This window comes from Dromiciops gliroides, chromosome 5 (genome assembly GCF_019393635.1).
Source record: "Dromiciops gliroides isolate mDroGli1 chromosome 5, mDroGli1.pri, whole genome shotgun sequence".
Lineage (NCBI taxonomy): Eukaryota > Metazoa > Chordata > Mammalia > Microbiotheria > Microbiotheriidae > Dromiciops > Dromiciops gliroides.
The window spans coordinates 99,633,252-99,652,695 of record NC_057865.1 but is presented as its reverse complement, the minus strand read 5'-3'; the positions used below and the strand labels follow the sequence as shown (position 1 = coordinate 99,652,695).

General features: G+C 37.0%; 2 pseudogenes; both read right to left on the bottom strand.

The window, feature by feature from the left end:
- Window positions 1-14,053, bottom strand: part of LOC122728746 — a 90,889-nt pseudogene extending 76,836 nt beyond the window's left edge.
- A 1,859-nt stretch (window positions 14,054-15,912) lies between these two features.
- On the bottom strand, window positions 15,913-16,324 carry LOC122727594 (annotated as a pseudogene).
- Between the last annotated feature and the right edge of the window lie 3,120 nt (window positions 16,325-19,444).

Genomic DNA, 19,444 nt, shown 5'->3' with positions numbered 1-19,444 from the left:
GGGCTGTGACATAGATCTAGAAAGATTGCTAAATTGGAAAATTTGAACTCATCCTATTATGTGGTTTTTATTTCTCTCCTCTCTCTCTCTCTCTCTCTTTTCACACACACACACACACACACACACACACACACACACACACACACACACACACACATACACACACACACACACACACACACACACTATTTTATTTTTTTCTAAACTGGGTCTCCACATCTCACCTAGGTTGAAATTGCAGGAGCCAGTCCTGGCCTTGATTCTACTGATGACTGACACAGGAACTTTGACCTCCTTTGTTTTTAACCTGAAGTAGTTTGCCCTCCTTAGGCAGCCTGGTACCCTTTTGAAAGCTCATCACAGTGATGTTATAGTTAAAGTGGACACCTGGATTGTTGTTATTTGTCCTTCCCAAAGAGGACCATGACATCAGGAGATGATGCCATAACTTGCAGTGAATTGGATTTTAGTGAGAGAGGGTTGTGCAAAGTCACCAACTTCATTCTCTCCTCCAGAGCTATCTGGGTCCAGTGGAAAAATATACATCAGGACCACTGGAGATGGCTCTAGGTATTTGAGGCAATTGGGGTTAAGTGACTTGCCCAGGGTCACACAGCTAGTAAGTGTCAAGTGTCTGAAGCCAGATTTAAACTGGAGTCTTCACGACTCCAGGGCCAATGTTCTATCCACTGCACTACCTTACCTGGGGAGACACCTGGATACTGAAGCTCAGAATCTCCAAGCTCAAGATATGTTCCAGCCTCAGTATTTCCATCTGCAGGGATTACAGGTGTACAGCAACCATAGCTGGCTATATATGTGGGTTTCTAAAATTAAAATAATGTTATAATTATTTTAAATTTCGATAACTTGGATCTAATTTCTAGTCCAGTTACATGTGGAATAGGAACAAAGAATACTGGATTGAGAATTAGAGCACCTGAGTTTGAGCCCCAGTATCTGCTATTTATTATTTGTGTGATACGGGGAAAGTGAGTGTACTGCAAAATAAAGTCAGTGAGTCAACAAGAATTTATTAAGTGCTTACTGTGTGCCAGGAACTATGATAAGTTCTGTGGCTACATAGACAAAAACATGGGGTCCTTGCTCTCAAGAAGTTCACATTCTAATGGGGGAGGCAATATATCATATGATAACCACACACACACACACACACACACACACACACACACACACACACACACCTACAAGGCCTCCTATAGGAGGCGAGAAGAGTAGAGCTACGTCTTGAAGGAAGGTAAAGAAGTTAAAGGCAGTGAGGAATAAAGGTCAAGGAATGCAAGGCAATCAAAGCACAGAAGTTGGAATGTTGTACATGAGGAAGAATAAGTGGGCCCATGGAGCCGGACTGTACAGTGCATGAAAGATCAAAGTGTATCAACCCCTAATCCTTCGGTCATGTCTTCTTTTCTCTTTGTTGTTGCTCAGTCATTTCAATTGTGTTCAACTCTTTGTGACACAATCCCTCCCCCACTAGAGTTTTCTTGGCAAAGATACTGGAGAGGTTTGCTATTTCCTTCTCTAGCTCATTTTAAACATGAGGAAACTGAGGTAAACAGGGTGAAGTGACTTGCTCATACAGCTATTCAGTGCCTTATTTCTAAAATGAACTAATTATTAGATGGTCTTTGGAAGTCCCTTTCAGCTATAAATCTATGATTTCTTAGACAACACTGAATGGTCTTCTACGAGTGGAGATTACAAAATGAAGGAGATATACTACATAACATCTGAAGTTCCTTTCCAGCTCTCATTCTTTGATCTTAGGAAGTATATGCTAAGAAATCTCCTATAGCTTAACTAATCCAAAAGGTTCGAATTATTTCTAAGTCCTGTAAATTTTGCCATTAGCCACGTGACCTTCAGTTTAATCATATACTCGCTTGTCTTTAAAAATGAGGTTGGAGACTCTTTGGGTCACAGGGGACATATCTATCTGTTCAGAGAGGGGAGAAGAGCTGAGGCCAGACATGGTTTCATGTTTTGCTTGAGAGTAAACTTTGAAGACACTTAGGGAAAAGAGGGAACTCATTGTGTTTGGCAACAGAAGGAGTTGGCTGAGCTATCTGATACCAGCTCAGAACCACAGCTGTAGACACAAAGAATTCTAACAGGTTGTTTGGGCCAGACAACCTCTTTTTGGCTAACAGTCTAATTGTGAAGACACCAAGTGAACGGAGTACAACAATAACATGACAAAGAGACAATGATAATTCTGGGTCATCTACAAGCTTAGGATATCACAGCAGGTTTCAGACCTGTTAGCACAGAGATCAAACTAAGATATGTATGAAGTGGGAGAAGTGGCTACCAATATAGCCAAGCAGTATCCATTGTCACAAGTGCTTTGTTCGAAATCTTTGCTTATTCTCATAGGTGCTCTATGAGACATACTAGGCATGTATGCCTGTCATGCTTTATTGCTACTGATGTTATACAATGTTCATGAACAGCTGCCATGGTACATGTTGTTACTATTCACAATTTATGCACATGAGAGCTGAAAACAACACTGTCATGTGTTGCTCTATGTTTGGCCTTGCACTGGAGATGTGTATCCTTGGTTTATAGGTTACTCTCTTGTTGCATGTACTATGATTATATGCTTTGTATTATGTTCATCACATGGACTCATGTTAACTTCATGTGGTTCTGGTGTGAATGCCATAAATTAGTCTTTAAAAAAGAAGGGGGCGGAACCAGATAACTCCTCAGACCTATCCAAGTTTTAGTTCTGTCTTTTGCCTCTTTTTGTATCCTCAATGCTTAGCACAGGGCCTGGTACATAGTAGACACAATAAATGTTTATTGATTGATTAAGACCCAGGAGCCTATTGCTCTAAGAGCTCATAAAACAGCAGAGGGAGAAACAACACCAGCAGCAGCAGCAGCAGCAGCAGCAGCGCCAAGCTGACAGCACACATGACTTTGAAATAAGCAACTATTTTAAATAACTGTACAGTCTTGCACCACACGCAGAGATCATTTCTTGGATTTGTTCAGTGCCTTTTGTAAAATTACTACAATTATAGGGTTTCCATTTTCCTTAATAGAAAAAGAGGAGTGAAAAAAGGCAGTAAAATGAAAGGTAGGTAGGGGTGTGTGTGTGTGTGTGTGTGTGTGTGTGTGTGTGTGTGTGCTGTTGCCTCTGCCCTGTAACTCCCATTTCATTTAAATTAGTGTAGCTGCAATTCAGAAGAAATAAGGCAAGCTCTCTCCCTTCAGAGGTTATGCCCTGAATCTCAGTTCCTTCCATTATTTTATGAGTTCTGGCTATGCTTGTGTCTCACTATTCCCCTTCACTGAAGTATAGTATACCATGCAGAGATGGTTTCAGGGCACACTAACTTTTACTATCAAGGTGTATGTGTGTATTTCAGGGTAGGGAGTATTTATAGTCAATAGTAACCTTAACTACTTGAGTTAATGTTGTTTGCCCAAGTTCAAACTGCACTCCATCACCTAGATGGGTCCCCTGCAAACAGCTTCCAGGGCACCTCCAGGTGCCACTGTCATGTGCCTAACCTATTGATCCTTAGATTTGTTGTCCTCCTGGGTTAAAGGCCAGCTTTCTAGCACTCTTCCAGCCTTAGAATGTGGTATCTATCTTCCTTACCTACTTCCTTTCTCTGAGTCCAGTTTGAGTCCTCTTTATTATTTCTCTCCCAGTTCCAAGTTTCTCTCACTATCTAGTAGTATAATTCCCTCACCTCCCATTCTGACGGTCTCCTCCCTAGTCTTTTGAGATTTGATCCTAAGCTAGAAAAGGGCAAATGTCTGTTACCTTTCTTCTCCTTTGTTTTTCTGATAGTTCTTAGATTTGAGAGCATGTTCATTAATCTGAACTTGTTCCAGACTGTGTGCACTTGCCAGCATTAGCAAGGTTATCACTCCTCCTTTACATAAGTAAATTTTTAAAACATAATTTAATTAAGTAAATTTACACAAGATAATTACCACCTAATTGGTAAATAAAACACCCACATTTTTAAAGTATCCAGTGTCAGTTTCTTTTATGTGTTTGATAATTCCTAAGACTTTCATTTACATGGAATATCAGACTTCTCCAGACCTGTCTTTTAGAGGGTGGGAGGAAGGCAATTTCAATTGTTTAACATGATGAAGTTTCAATATGATGAATCCTACAATTCAACAATTCAATTCAACAAAGTGATTAAGTGACTACTATGTATAAGTTACTGTATTAGACTCAGGAGATATAAAGATGGAAAAAATAGTGTCTTCCTTCAGGGTACTTCAATCCAGTATGGCAATAATAAATGCATATAAATAACTATGATATAAAACCCGTCATCCCATCTACAAATTAAAAATCTTGGCCTTGAAGTGGGCATTTACTAATACTCTAGGTTCCAAGACTGTGTGTATATAGAGCTTAATTTCAAGTCTGGATATAATACAATCCACTGGCATATTTTGAATACTAATAAATTATATGCTGCCAGCCAGGTATTCATAGTGATACCTGCCAAATATGAATTCATGGTATATTAACAGCCAGGGAAAGCCAGTGGTTGCAGATGTAGGCCCCAAGATATCAGAAACCTTGGTGGTCACAACCATAAACAGTATTAATTGAGTGTGTGAACTGCAGGCAACCCAAGAAAGTGAATTTTGAACTTCCCCCTGGGGAATGTTCCATCAGTGGACAAAAATACTGCAGCATTGGGCCAATCCTCCCTGTACCATTTTTGTTTGTATAGATAGTGGTTAAAGAAGCTGTAGGATAAATGGTTATGGATTTTCAGGAGTATATACAGGTCAAGAAAAGGGAGAATGGCTCTTGGGGACTCCAGCTTAGCTCCACAGAAGACAACATTTTGTGTAAAGAAAGGCAGGATTTCAAGCTAAGAACTGGAGTACTGTACCCAACACTAAGTATAAGAAAGCAGTTCTATTACTCAAAACCTACCAGTTATGAAAGAATTGAGTGATCACAGAAGACATTTAATCTAAGAGACATCTCTGGACCTGATGTGTATCGGATTCTACTGGTCCAAGATGGCAACAGGTATATGTATGGAATGTGAGACTTGTGTTCATTGTATTTAACTCATACTGCTAACTCATACTGCCTATAAGAAGGGCATAAGAATCAGAAAGCTCTTGGAGCTTGGATATATAGATTTTTTTCCTTTGGAAGGATATAGGAAGAAAACATACCTTATGGTAAGTGACAGATTGTTTCATTCAATATGTATAAATCTACCCAACATGATAGCTAAAGCATTGTGGGAGATGTATTTCTTGGTATATGTCTTCTTAGGATCAATTTTGATAAAGATCAAAATGGAGAGAATATATATTCATGGAGTTACTAGTCTTGGAGGGAATCAACAGTTATATAACCCCTTACAACCTTCAATATTATTCCCAACCAGGGCGTTTTAATTGAATATTTCTAAATGTGCTACGGATCTTTGAGCTCTGTCAAAGTTAAGTGGAGTCAGCATAGAGCCTTTCTAGTTTACATATATAATGCCACCAAAATTATAGTAGTAGCTTTACTTCCTATATGATGGTGCTTCTTCTGAACCTTGTTTGTCTACTAATTGTGGGTTTTTTTGTTTTGTTTTTAGTGAGGCAATTGGGTCACACAGCTAGTAAGTGTTAAGTGTCTGAGGCTGGATTTGAACTCAGGTACTCCTGACTCCAGGGCCGGTGCTTTATCCACTGAACTACCTAGCTGCCCCCGTAATTGTGTTTTAAAGTTTCAGATCACAGAGATGAACCTTGTCTGAGAAATAATTTGAAGTAGACCCATCATCACCGCATGTCAAAGAGGAAAAAAGTAATGTCATGATTGAATTCACTGTCATGAATTGCAGCCAGGGATTGTCCCATTATAAAATATTTGTGTTCTGTGAAAATACGAGATAGAAGAACAATTAAGATCCAACTAATAGTAATTAAATAGTTGGAAAATTGGTTAATTTCCCAATCTAAACAAAGGAGCACTGGAGATAATCTGGGGCCTTGCAGAGATGATTCATGACAATCATCTGCACATAGAAGAGTTAATTAGACTTCCTGGTGACCTGGAAGTCAAGAGAGAGCTACATTTAAATAAACAGGTTTTAAGAAAGACTAGTCCATAAGATGGAGATAGCTATTGCTTGACAATGGTCATATATATGGAGAAGGCATGACCACTAATGCAAATGATGAGTCAATTGTGTACTAGTTCTCTTGAGAATGTCAAGGAAACACCCCAAGATGGTCTTGGTCTGAGACATCCTCTTCCTGGATGACTAAGAGGACAGAATTAGGGGATACCCCTTTATTGTCTTTGTAGTAGTAAGTTGAGATTACTTATTAAGTCTAACTCGTTAGGAACCAGAAAAAAAATGGTGTTTGGCCTGGGCCATCCATGAATTAAGGACAGGCCAAAAGGTCTGAGAGTGAGAAGAGAGTAAAACCAACATTGAGTCTATCTAGCATACAGATTAACATAACCATGCATACGAGGTGAAGTCATGCATGTCTTAACTAAATATTTTGTTATTTGAATTTTGGTTCCTGCATAGGTTGCAAATAACATCTGTGTTCTGGATATGGGGCCTGAGACATCTTTGCATACTTAGGGTTAGTCAAAATATTCTCACACTGAACCCAAGGTAATGATGTATTCAAGAGTTGAGGGGGAATTTTTATAAAGATGAGATGGTTAGGTAGGCTTCATGAAGCTTCATTCTAAAATAAAACATTATTTAGGAATGTAATGTACAACTTTTTGTTTTTTTTTGCGGGGCAATGGGGGTTAAGTGACTTGCCCAGGGTCACACAGCTAGTAAGTGTCAAGTGTCTGAGGCTGGATTTGAACTCAGGTACTCCTGAATCCAGGGCCGGTGCTTTATCCACTGCGCCACCTAGCCACCCCATGTACAACTTTTTAATGTATTAAATGTGGATAGAATTTTATTGGTATATCTTCACTGAAAGACTTTCAGTTACATGAAGAAATTATTTGAGAAATTTTTATTAATCACTTACTACATAGAAGGTACTATGTTGGGATGAAGTAGCATACAGAGAAGAGTGAGGTGTGTATTCTGAACATAAGGTACAGTGGGAAGAGCACTAGGTGCATTTGGAGTTGGGGGATTTGAGTTTGAATCCCACCTCTGTCTGCCTGCATGACTTTAGGCAAGTTACTTCTCTTCTTTGGGCCCCATTTCTTCATTGTAAAATGAAGGGATTGGTCCAGATGCCCTCAGATCTCCTTTAGCTCTAAATTATTATTTTAGATTTCATTATGATAGAAGAGACAAAACAGATATACAACACAAGACAGTATGGCATAAATGTACTAAGAGGTAAAAAAAATGGAAAGCTACAGGAGTCAAGAGGAAGAACAAGTCACTTCTAATTGTTTGGGAAAGCCCAGGAAGATTTTGTGAGGACAATCTGAATTTTACAGGCATGATAAAATTTCTTTTTTTTTAAAAGAAAAATATTTATTTTAATTATGTTTCCAATTACATGTAAAGATTTTTTTTTGAGTTCCAGATTTTTCTCCCATCCTCCCTTCCCTCCACCTCATGAGAATAGCAAGCAATTTGATATAGGCTATACATTATAATCATGTTAAACTTATTTCCACATTAATCATGTTATAAGAGAAAAATCAGGACAAAACGAAAAATGCAAGAAAAATAAAAAAGAACAATAACAAAAAAGTAACAATAAAAGTGAAAATAGTATGCTCCAATCTGCATTCAGACTCCATAGTTATTTTTCTGAATGTGGAGAGCATTTTCCACCATGAATCTTTTGGCTTTGTCTTGTATAACTGCATTGCTGAGAAGAGTTAAATCTATTACAGTTGATCATCATGCAATGTTGTTGATAGTGTGCACAGAGTTTTCTTGGTTCTGCTCATTTCACTCAGCATGAATTCACATTAGTCTTTCCAGTTTTTCTGAAATCAGCTTGCTTATCATTTCTTACAGCACATTAGTATTTCTTTCTTTTTTTTGGTGAGGCAATTAGGGTTAAGTGACTTGGCCACGGTCACACAGCTAGTAAGTGTCAAGTATCTGAGGTCGGATTTGAACTCAGGTACTACCGATTCCAGGGCTGGTGCTCTATCCACTGCTCCACCTAGCTGCCCCATAATAGTATTTCATTACATTCATATACCACATCTTGTTTAGCCATTCCCCAATTCATGGGCATCCTCTCAATTTCCAATTCTTTGCTACTACAGAAAGAATAGCTATAAATGTTTTGTACAAGTGGGCCCTTTTCCCTATTTTATGATCTCTTTGGGATATAGGCCTAGTAGTGGTATTGCTGGGTCAAAGGTGTATGCACAGTTTAATAATCTTTTGGGCATGGTTCCAAATTGCTTTCCAGAATGGTTGGATCAGTCATGATAAAATTTCAATAGCTTTTTTTTTGGGGGGGGGGCAATGAGGATTAACTGACATACCCAGGGTCACACAGCTAGTAAGTGTCAAGGGTCTGAGGTGAAATTTGAACTCAGGTCCTCCTGAATGCAGGGCCAGTGCTTTATCCACTGCACTATCTAGGTGCCCCCGATAAAATTTCAATAGTTAAAGAAGGTTTAAGAAACCATTGTTTCATATGTTAATATTAAATTACACGTGTTAGAATGCAATTGACAATGATAGGAACAAAAGAAAACTTCATAAATTCAACTTATCCAGAACCTACTGTCTACAAGGCACTGTGCCATGTACTCAGATAAAAAGACATAATAAGACCCTATTCTTAAGGAGTTTACAATGTAATGCTTCATCTTATAACGCATTATATGATCTGTGTTGAGATGCAAATTCCAGAAGTAACCTTTTTTTTCCCCTCACTTTTCTTCAAGAATAATGAAATTAAATGATCTTTATTGAATTCATTTCATCCAAACAAGAAAGCCTCAGGTAAAAATTTTTGAAAATTTGTTCTGTGGCGATCTCTTCTTCTGGCTTCCTAGATAGTTGCCTACTCATCAAAAACAAGTTATTGCCTTTTTGTTATTTTTTGTTATTATTATTATTCCTCCCATCTGAAATGGATTTTGTAGCTCTCAGTTGAGTCTAGGTAGGGTGCATTTTTTTTTTTTTTGGTGAGGCAATTGGGGTTAAGTGACTTGCCCAGGGTCATACAGCTAGTAAGTGTTAAGTGTCTGAATCCAGATTTGAACTCAGGTCCTCCTGACTCCAGGGCCAGTGCTCTATCCACTGCGCCATCTAGCTGCCCCCATAGTAGGGTGCATTTTTGACAATCAAGGAGCCTGAATGAAATGTATGTATCTTTGCCCTATATCCTATCATGTATCTAATTTTATTGCTTTTTGCTTGGTTTATACAGAAAATTATGGTAATATCCTAGGTTTAGTGTTGCCTAGAATAATTTGGATGTTCAGGCAATGCACATATAATGAGAAAAGACATAACTGAGGATGGTCAGAAAAATCTTCCTATATGAAACTACAGCTCCATTTATATTTTGAAATGGGTGAACTCATTCCGTTAGATGATATTTAAGTGGCTCCCTGATATTTGAAATGAAGGATTCTACATAAACACAAAAGATACTTATTAGAATTCCAGACAGAGCCAAGGGACACAGATTTCCTGATTATGGTGAAAATGAGGGGACAAAAAGCAATTTGAATTTGTGCATGATATACTGTTAAAATGTATATTCTTAAAAGGGATGCAACTTAGGAGTACTCTGAAATATATTTAAATATATCAAAGCATTAATGAAAGAGGGGCCTTTCATATGACCTACCTTTTTCTCTCATGACTCATTCATTTTCTCTCTTAGGTATTATGCAAATCTTATTTGACTTAGTGAAACTGCCATAAAATATCTTTGTAATATAAATTCACAAAATAATAGTATTTGAAAAGTGATTCTTCTAAGTTATTTTTAGAATACCATTCTTAAAAGTTTGATGAATGAGTAAAATCCAAGTCTTTTCTGAAGAATTACATTGTTAAACGAGAACATGAAGGAGCTCATTGCTACTCACCTAGACTATTATAATAGTTTCCTAAGTGGTATTCTTCACTCCTCTCTCCTCTCTCCAAAGCATCCTCCACACAGCTGCCAAGGTGAATTCCCTTAAATTCAGGTCTTATCATGTCAGTTGTCTACTTGATAAACTCCAGAAGCTCTATACTACCTCTAGGAATCAAATACAAAATCCTCTGTTTGGTATTGAAAATCCTTGATAACTTGTCTTAAACCTCCTTTGCAGTCTTATCAATGCTCCCCTTCAAAGACTCTTTAACTTAGTTCAACTGGTCTTCTTGCTGTTCTCTATGCATGACACTTCATCTCTCATCTCTGAGCTTTTGCACACTGGTTGTTCTGCATGCCTTGGCATCTATTCCCTTCTCAGCTCTGGCTCTTAGAATTCTCAATGTCTTTCAAAACAGCTTGAGTACCAACCTTTATCTGAAACCTTTTTGATTACCCACAGCTTCTAGTACTTTCCATTCTACTGCACCAAATTACTTTGCATAGGTATGTACACACACACACACACACACACACACATATATATACATATACGTACACATATATATTTATACACATATATGCAGTCATCCTTAATAGATTATAAGTCCTTTGAAGGCAGGTGCTGTCTCCTTCTGTCCCAATGCCTAACACAGTGTCTGGAATAAAATAGGTGTTTAATAAGTGCTTGTTGATCAACCATGGAGATAGGTGTCTCCCTATGGCTACTTTGTAAAATAGAGAAATAGAAACAAACATTAGGAGAATCATCAAGAGATCCAAATATTTTTACCAATAAATCCAGAACTGTAATAAAGGGATGAAGTTCTTATTTCATAATCTATCCTGGAATACTCCTCTTTATTTTTTTATTAAGTGCTAAACTGATAATTCATTGATTATAACTTTCATCTATAGTATGGAATATCCTGTAACAATTTTGAGAACAGAACTTTCAAAGCTCATTTGACAATATAGTGGGATGAATATATTTTGTAACTACCTTATATGCACGTAGAATCCCCACATAAGAAGAAATCTAAACAATCAGTTCAAACTCTTTTGGTGTGTGGAAGAGCACTGGACTAGGAATGAAAACTGTGTGACAGTTCTCACTCTACCACTTACTAGCAATGTGGTCTTAGATAAGTCACTTAATATCTTGAAGTTTCATTTCTAAAATAGATTTGATAAAATAATACCTGAGTCCACCTCTAGCCCTAAATTCTGTTATGCTATGATTGTTTGGTTTTGAAAAAAAGTCTGAGCCTGAAATTAAGTACATTTCACATGAAGGGAAATCATTCTTGTGATGCTGTCCTTTGAATTTTAGGAGTCTGAAAACCAAATCCTCTTTCCCTTCTAGAAATTACAAATATGCTTAGACGCTCTGAAGGTAATTGAACCAATGCTGGTATTATCCCTAAGTTAATTTATTCATAATGAACAGAGTATAGGGCTTCAGAACGTTCAATCAATATTCCTGGTACCTCTGCAGTTATCCTTAATGAATTACACATTTGTCTTAACAGAAGGATTAGTTCACTTTAGAACATTCTTATTAATTAAATTATTTCTGGATGTATCCTTTCACTAAAAATAAATGACCAGCTAGGTAGTATTCTTATGGATATATGGCATAGTGTCTTATGAATAACTTCCATTGTATATAAATATACAATGCATCTATCTACTACTGTTATGGGATATATTTAGGAATTACTTTCCTAGTCCTGGAACACTGTACCAAAGTACCTGCCAGAGACCCAGAAACTCATTGTAAATTGCAACTCATTAGTTTACTACTTCTACATCAAAGTAAAATGATCTTTGTGAAAAACTGGATTAACAACGAAGTCCTACTATTCCAGGAATTTAGCAGCTATAACCAATGGGTTGCAGACTTTTATAGAGCATTCTTTTGGGCTTGAGATATCAAGCTTTATGAGACCAGACCAAAAGAAACTATTAATTTCTTCCAAAGTACTATGCTCAAGTGAAGAGACAAGCTAAATTTTTAAATAATTATCAAGTGTTTATAATGTGTGAGGCATTATGATAGGTACTAAGGATGCAAAAATGTGCCCTGCTATCAAATAACTTACATTTTACTTGCCAGTTTGCTCAGGTGCCATTCCTTATCCAAGAATATGGTCCAGTAGATAGTAACCTGGCCTTGGAATTAGGAAGCTCTGGAATCAAATCCTACCTCAGATTTATGTGTACTAGAAGCAAGATCCCAAACAAGTCACTTAGCCTCTGTGTGCCTCATTTTCCAAAATCAGGAGGTTGGACTTAATGGCCCTTGAGGAACTTTCTATCTGTGATCTTGTGAATGAGTTCAAAGGATTTTTGCATTTGGCACAGGGGGTTTTACCATGAACTCTTTTCTAGACCTTAAAGAATTAGCATTAGCCACCTTTCTGGCCTTTTGAGTCCCCCATTTCAGAGACTCATGGCACTCTTGCCTATTTACTATACGAAGTTACTTCGATTCTTTAGTCACTGCCACCGTTAATGAATACCATGGTCCAACAATTGCTCCCTCTTTTCCTCCTATCTCCTAAAGCTACCAATTTTTCATGAGAAGCATATTTCTTAAGGTTTCTTTGCTAGGAAAAAGAGAATACACAAATTAAGAAGAAGAATAGTAAGGATAGTAACCAGAAATATGTGTAAAAGAAATATATCTAGTCCCAGACTAAGTAATACTAAACTTCGTGGGCTACCCAATTAGCTTTAGGCTAGAGAGGTTCTAAATCTCTTGCCAATCCCAAGTGAGAATATAATTTTTCTCATAGAATAATCTCGTGTTAATTTGTTGATTTGCCCAACTGGGCATGACAGGGTAACCTTATTCCTTTTGGTATGGTTGAAAGTCTCCTGATGATTGGTGTATGGGAAGAGAAGAGTCCTCCACACAATAGTATCATTTTACTAACTAGATATCTTCCTCCTTTCCTACCCATCAGTAAAAGAAAAACAAAGAAATACAACCAGTATAAAGTGCTCTGATCACCATAAAATTATAAGACATCCCAACACAAAAATGTTGACTAGAGAAAACCCTTACAGCTTCAAATTCAGGTAGCTGCCAGCAGGTAAATGATGTTGTTTAACAATGGTTTTGTGATCCAGTAGCTAGGATTCCTAGCTGTTAAAGTGAAAGAAGAAATTGACATTTTTCCAATAAAATCCTTTTTTTTAAAATACAATAACCTCTAAAAATAATGTTAAGCATTAGGTAAACAAAATAACATATTAAGCATAAATTGAGTATTAAAATTCTAATAAATGACAATTAATTGATCTTTAATTATCAGTAATATACAATTTAGACAAAGATTAAAATAAAAACAAATATTTATGTGAAATTAAGTACCTTCATTAATCCTTATCTATCAAACCTTAATTTACCCTGAGACTAACTCTTAGACTTAAGTATAAAACAGCTTTCAAATTGCCCTTGAATCTTTTTTTAGTCAAAAATCTTAAGTGGAATTTCTAAGTCCCTGACTCTTGGAGTTCCAGAGCTTCCTAGACATAGAGCAACTTAGCAGCACAAGCCCTACAAAGCATAAATGCAATTCTAGTTGGTGATCAAAATGTCTGATCAAACTACAGTTTCTTTCTATTGCTTTTCATGAAGAAGAAATCAACTTTCTCCATGTAGCTTCTAGCACAATACAACTTTGTTCAAGCCAGAAAAAAGGGAAAAGGGGGGAGATAAAGACAGGAAAAGAGAGGAGAACTGATAAAAAGAGGAGAAAAAGGAGGAAAGATGGGGGAGGGAAGAAAGGAGGAAGATAGAAAAGGTGAGAGAACTCATAGATTTCCTGCTAACTAGATGAGTGATCAGTGATAACTTGTTGTACTTCTGTGGACCTCAAAGTCCTTATTTAAGATTCCCTTCTAATTTTCTTTAAGTCTTTAAATCCAGGCTAAATACCTTTGGAGAATTCTCATTGCCAAGTCCTGATTCTAACTCTATAATAATGTCATCATCTACAGCATTGCACATCCACACTAGTTCAGGCCCTCATCAGATTTGACTTGGGTTATCATCGTTGTTCTTTAACTGATCTCTTGGTTTCCAGTTTCTTTTGTTTCCAATCCCTGTTTCTCACAGCTATCAGAATAATCTCTTTATGACAAACATGACTATGTCATTTTCCCTTCTCAGAAATTTGTTAATTCCCTATTGTTTAAAGCAGGAGTTAGTTCCCAAAGGTCACAGATTTTTTTAAAGAGGTCTATAAAGTCAAAACTCTTTTCATGATGATTCCAAAATGGTATTTGCCTATGAAATTTCTCCTCCCTTTTCCAATTCCCAATCTCTGTGTGGCTGTATTTTCTTCCTATACTTAAACCAAAACAATGTATCACAACAGATTGGATGAAGAAGCAGATATAAGAATCCATCTGTCTTCTATAGGTCAAATAGTAAAGAGATTTGCAAAAGTCTGTAAAAATATCACTCTTCTATGTTTTAAAAAATTACTCATTTTTCATAACATTTCATTTGAATTAACATGCAAAGTATTTATTGTTTTTGATGAATTAAATATATATTTTTGTATTTATTATTTTTTAATCAAACCACTAGGAAAATATGACATAGCTTTGAAACACTGAACAGGAAGGCTATGTTAAGTGCATTCAATAAGAAGTTGGAAAAGATCTTGTTTTCTTTATACCCACACAATGCCTGGTTCTGACATGTTGTTCAAAGTTTTAAATGATAGTGACAACTGGGTACTTGGTATCAGCTGCTTCCTGTACTCTGGGGTAGAAAAAAGCTCTGCTTGCAGGCTTATGCCCCAGAAGTTTAAATTGTCTTACTACACTTTGCTGTTCTCAGAAAGTCCTCTTAAGAAGTTGTTTCTGTTGAAGACGGCAAATCAGCAGGACCAGGGGCAGGTATCACATGTTTTTCTGCTTTGGGGAAAACCAGCCATCTACCATTCTTTTAAGCAAGAGACTTAAGATTGTTCTACAAAAAGAGGCTTTCTTTGGCTTTAACTCAAAACTGTTTCATGTTAGTTTCAAAAGAACACTTTAACTGAAGTCTTACCCCGTAGTACTTTCCAGAAGAGGAAGAAAAGGCAACCTGAGCAGCAGTGTTAGAGAAGTCAAGGTGAAGGAACTAGTTTTACATTCTTGGTGGGAGATTTCCCTCATGTTCTTGCTTGGTGTCCCAGGTAAATGCTGGTGTAAGCATTGTCCTCATCAAAGGAAAGATCATTGGGAGCTGCTCAGTGTGCTAATCTAAGTAACCCCCTTTCCCCAGATTGCCATCTGAATGCCAGGTTCTTGTGCTGGGGAGAAAAACACAACTGTGATTCTTTTTTCCAATCAATAGTGAACTCAAGGCTGCTGCTTTATGGTCTATGGGAAATGGGTGAATCAGGTGTACATGAAGTTAGCGCCAAACAAAAGTGGACAACTGCCTCAGGAATTCATACCATATGGGAGGTAGGTTGGGGAAGAGAACTGGCAATTCCCATAAATGCTAGCAACTATCCCAACTCTCAGGAATGTAATACCTCTGAACCACCTAAAAGCCATCAAGGGCTTCAACAGACTGAACAGCGGTCATCTTCACTGACAGGATGGGCTTGGATACTATTAGCCTTCCACACTATCTCCAATCCAGATCTGAACACCAGTTTTTTCCATTTATTCACCTATGGGTTAAAACATATAATGGAATCAACAGAGTCCAGAGGCAGATGCCAAATTTCCATAAAGGTTTTTTTTAAAAAACTTGTTACCAGCCTCCATTTCTTCATTCTTAAATTTTCATGGAAAGGTAAAACTTTCCATACATTTTTACAAGTAGACACATTCTCCCACCCCGGATGACTACTGACAATGACTCTATTTTGCAATAGATGTCAAGGAATCCTTCATCTTCTTGGTCATGGTGGGGATGAGGTACATGTGGTCATCAGCACATTTGGTCAGTCACATGGGACTCCAGCTACCTCTTTACTGTGTTTCTCCTTGCTCCCAGCATCCATCAGGTCTTTGGCTTTGTCATTGCAGTGCATGTTGCATTGAGCCAGGCACTGGAATTTTTCCAGTTTGCTGGTCACAAGGGCCTGTGCCTGGGCAATGGATGCGTGGCATCACTCAATGAACCAGCTGCATGGAGACCTGGGTATCCTCACAGCAGCTGGCACTACATTGGAACATAGTATCTTGCCTCTTGAGGATATTCTCACATTCCATCCCCATTCACCATCATGTCCACTGCCTCCTGTACCCATAGCAGCTGCAACTCTGCCATGGCACCCTGCCTATGCCCTACCCTGCTCCACTTGAGCCCACCACCCCAGTGTTCACATGGAGCCTTGAGAGCGGCCCCACCCTTAAATAAATATTTTAAAAATGAAAACTTTTAGTTTTGAATATAGTTATATCAGTATCAATAGATATAACCCACATAAACAAAAAGCTCTTTAAAAGGGGTCCTTAATTTTTTAAGAGTACAAACAGTTTCTGAAACAGAAAAATTTAAGAACCACTTGACTCAAGAATAAAATCCAAATTTCTTAGACTGATTTTTAAGGGCATATATAAGATTCCAACTATATTACTAGTCTTTTTTTTTCTTATTTGTCTCCTTTATGCACCCCTTTCCCCATTTTCCCTTCTAACTAGAACTATTCCCTAGTCTCATCTGCATTTATTCGGGCCATTATGCATTACACAGTATGAACTCTTTCAAGTGCCACCATGTCCATGATCTTTCTAATAAAAAATAATCTCTCATTCTTCAATTTTTCATAGAGTATTTTGTGTTGGTCTTTCCCATGAGATTATCATAATTTCATTTTATCCTATTTATTTTTGTATTTGTACCTTGCTTTCCATTAGATTTTAAACTATTTTAGGGTAATGGATTTGTGTAATTTTTGATCTTTCTATTTCCAACCACTAGTACAATCATGGGCACATAGTAGGTGCTTAATCAGCTTCATGTTTGAATTAAACTGGCCATGCATTTCCAGGATATATACTGTGACCTTCCTTTTCCACACTAAAAGAATATTTCCCCACATCTTACCAATTATCAGTATGCCTCCAGTCCTCTATTTGGATCCTAAATTCCTGGAAACAGTTGGTTATCTATAGCTACATATAATATGCTTCTTTACCAAGAAGCTGTCGCTTATTTTAAAATATGCTTCTTTCTTCAAAGACTTGAGCACAAACCTCCATTTCTACCTGCAACATACAAAAGATTTTTTCCCTCTAGAAAATGCATTTGAAAATACATTGAAACAAAAGACAACTAGGTTTTAAAATATCAATATACAGTGGCTTCTCTATAGGACTGATGAGCATAAATGGGGGGACAAAAACTGGAGCTCATTAAGGGTTGCTCAAGCAGTAGGCTGGAGGAAGCTTTGCTGCCCACTGCCTATAAGTGCTCAATAGTGGTGGGATAGAAGTCAATCTATAGGTCAGAACCTGAATTTCTCCACGGAAAACTTTTACATCAATTTTTAGACTGTTTGCTTTCATCCTGCAATATACATAAATGCTAGGAGAATTTGAATCAATATTCATAAAGTATTTTGAGGCTCTAAAATAAAAGATATGTATATATCTTACATGATTATTCATTGGGTTGTTTTTCTTTTTGTAGTTGGCCCAAATACGGTGGCTTTCTCTCAATTATTTCTTTACCAAAGAGAATGTTGCTATTATTTCAACTATTAAGTTTCTTGTGGAGAAAATGGAAAAATGCAGTGGCTTACTAAACAAACTCCCAGGTGCTATACACATTTATAGAAGTGTAACTTAGTTTTTATTTTCCTCTCTTAATTTCATGGTAAACAAGGAAGAAGAGAAAAAACAGCATGGTATTGCCCTGTACAGTCAACATTGCAGGATGTAAAATTGGTCTTAAAAACCAATTTCTAAAAATATACTACTGCCTTTTTGGTTAGAATTTCAGTGTTATTATTAAGGATCAAGTTGGTACTTTGGGATGCTGCATTAACTTTAGGAGGCAACATAGGGCATTGGATTTGGAATCAGATGGCTTAGATTCAATCTCTAGGTCTACCATTTACTAGGTATATGGCCTTTGGCAAGTCATTTAACTTCTATGACCCTCAGTTTTCTCTTCTGCACAAACAGGATAATGCCACTAACTCCCAGAGACATCTTTGGGGGGCCCAAAAGGAACAGACTGTGTCCCTTAACGTCCATTGAATATATTGCCACTTTGAATACCAGATGTAAAAAAGCTTCCAAAGATGGTAAACCAGCCAGGAAAGAATAATTATCACCATCTTACTCTTTTCAAAGAGGAACAACATTAAAAAGAAAGAACAGTCATTTATTGAAGATAGAACAAATGCTTTCTTGCTCTGACAATGGATCAAAATAATTAATGTTGAAAGCATTTTGAAAACTGTTTATTGTTATTAAAATACTAGAAAAATTTCATGGAGATTAACAGTGTGGACATATATAATTTTCACAAAAGTAATGAAGGACATATCAGCCAGGAACTGGTGGTTTGCCTGGTCACCTATACTTGCCATGTTCATTCCTGTCTTGCTCATGCTATGCTTTCAACTCCAGCTTGGAAATTACTTCTTTCTGACTATCTAAATTCTAATCATCTTCGAGGCTCATTTCACATTCTGTTTCCTCCATCATCTTTCTTGATCATTCTAACCAATACTGATTTCCCCTTTTCTAAATTTGTTACTTACTTTGATGAATTCATGTTTTCATCATTGTTGAATTCTACCTAAAGCAACATACATCAAAATGTCACAAAACGTTAAAAAATTTAAAATAATTTTATTGATATCTTTTGCATTTTTTACATTACCAAAATTTCTCCCAGTAGTCCTCTCCTTCCCTCTCCCAGAGAACAATTGTGTATAACAAATAATCCTTGAAAACAAGTGTCAAAGAAAAAGAAGAGAAAAAAATCACCAAGACATTTCTAAAGAGTTTACCAAAATGGTTTCCAAAAATGCCTTGGTATGCCTATCTGCCTATAATCTCTCCAACATTAACTATTTCTTTTATCACCTTTGCTAGTGTGCATTATAGAGAGTGACATCTCAGGAGTGTTTTGATATGCATTTCTCGTATTAATAGTGATTTGAAGCATGATATGAATACTTTCAATAATAAGTAATAAGCTAACTGTGAAGAAGAAAAAGAACCCTCCAATTTCATTATTTTGGTAGTAGTAAATCATAGTAGTAGCATTGTTGATGTTCAGTTGTTTTTCAATCATATCTAACTCTATGACCCCATTTGGGATTTTCTTGGCAAAGATATAGGAGTGGTTTTCTCTTTCCTTCTCCAATTCATTTTACAAATGATGAAACTGAGGCAAAAGAGGGTTAAGTAACTTGTCCAGCCAGTATGT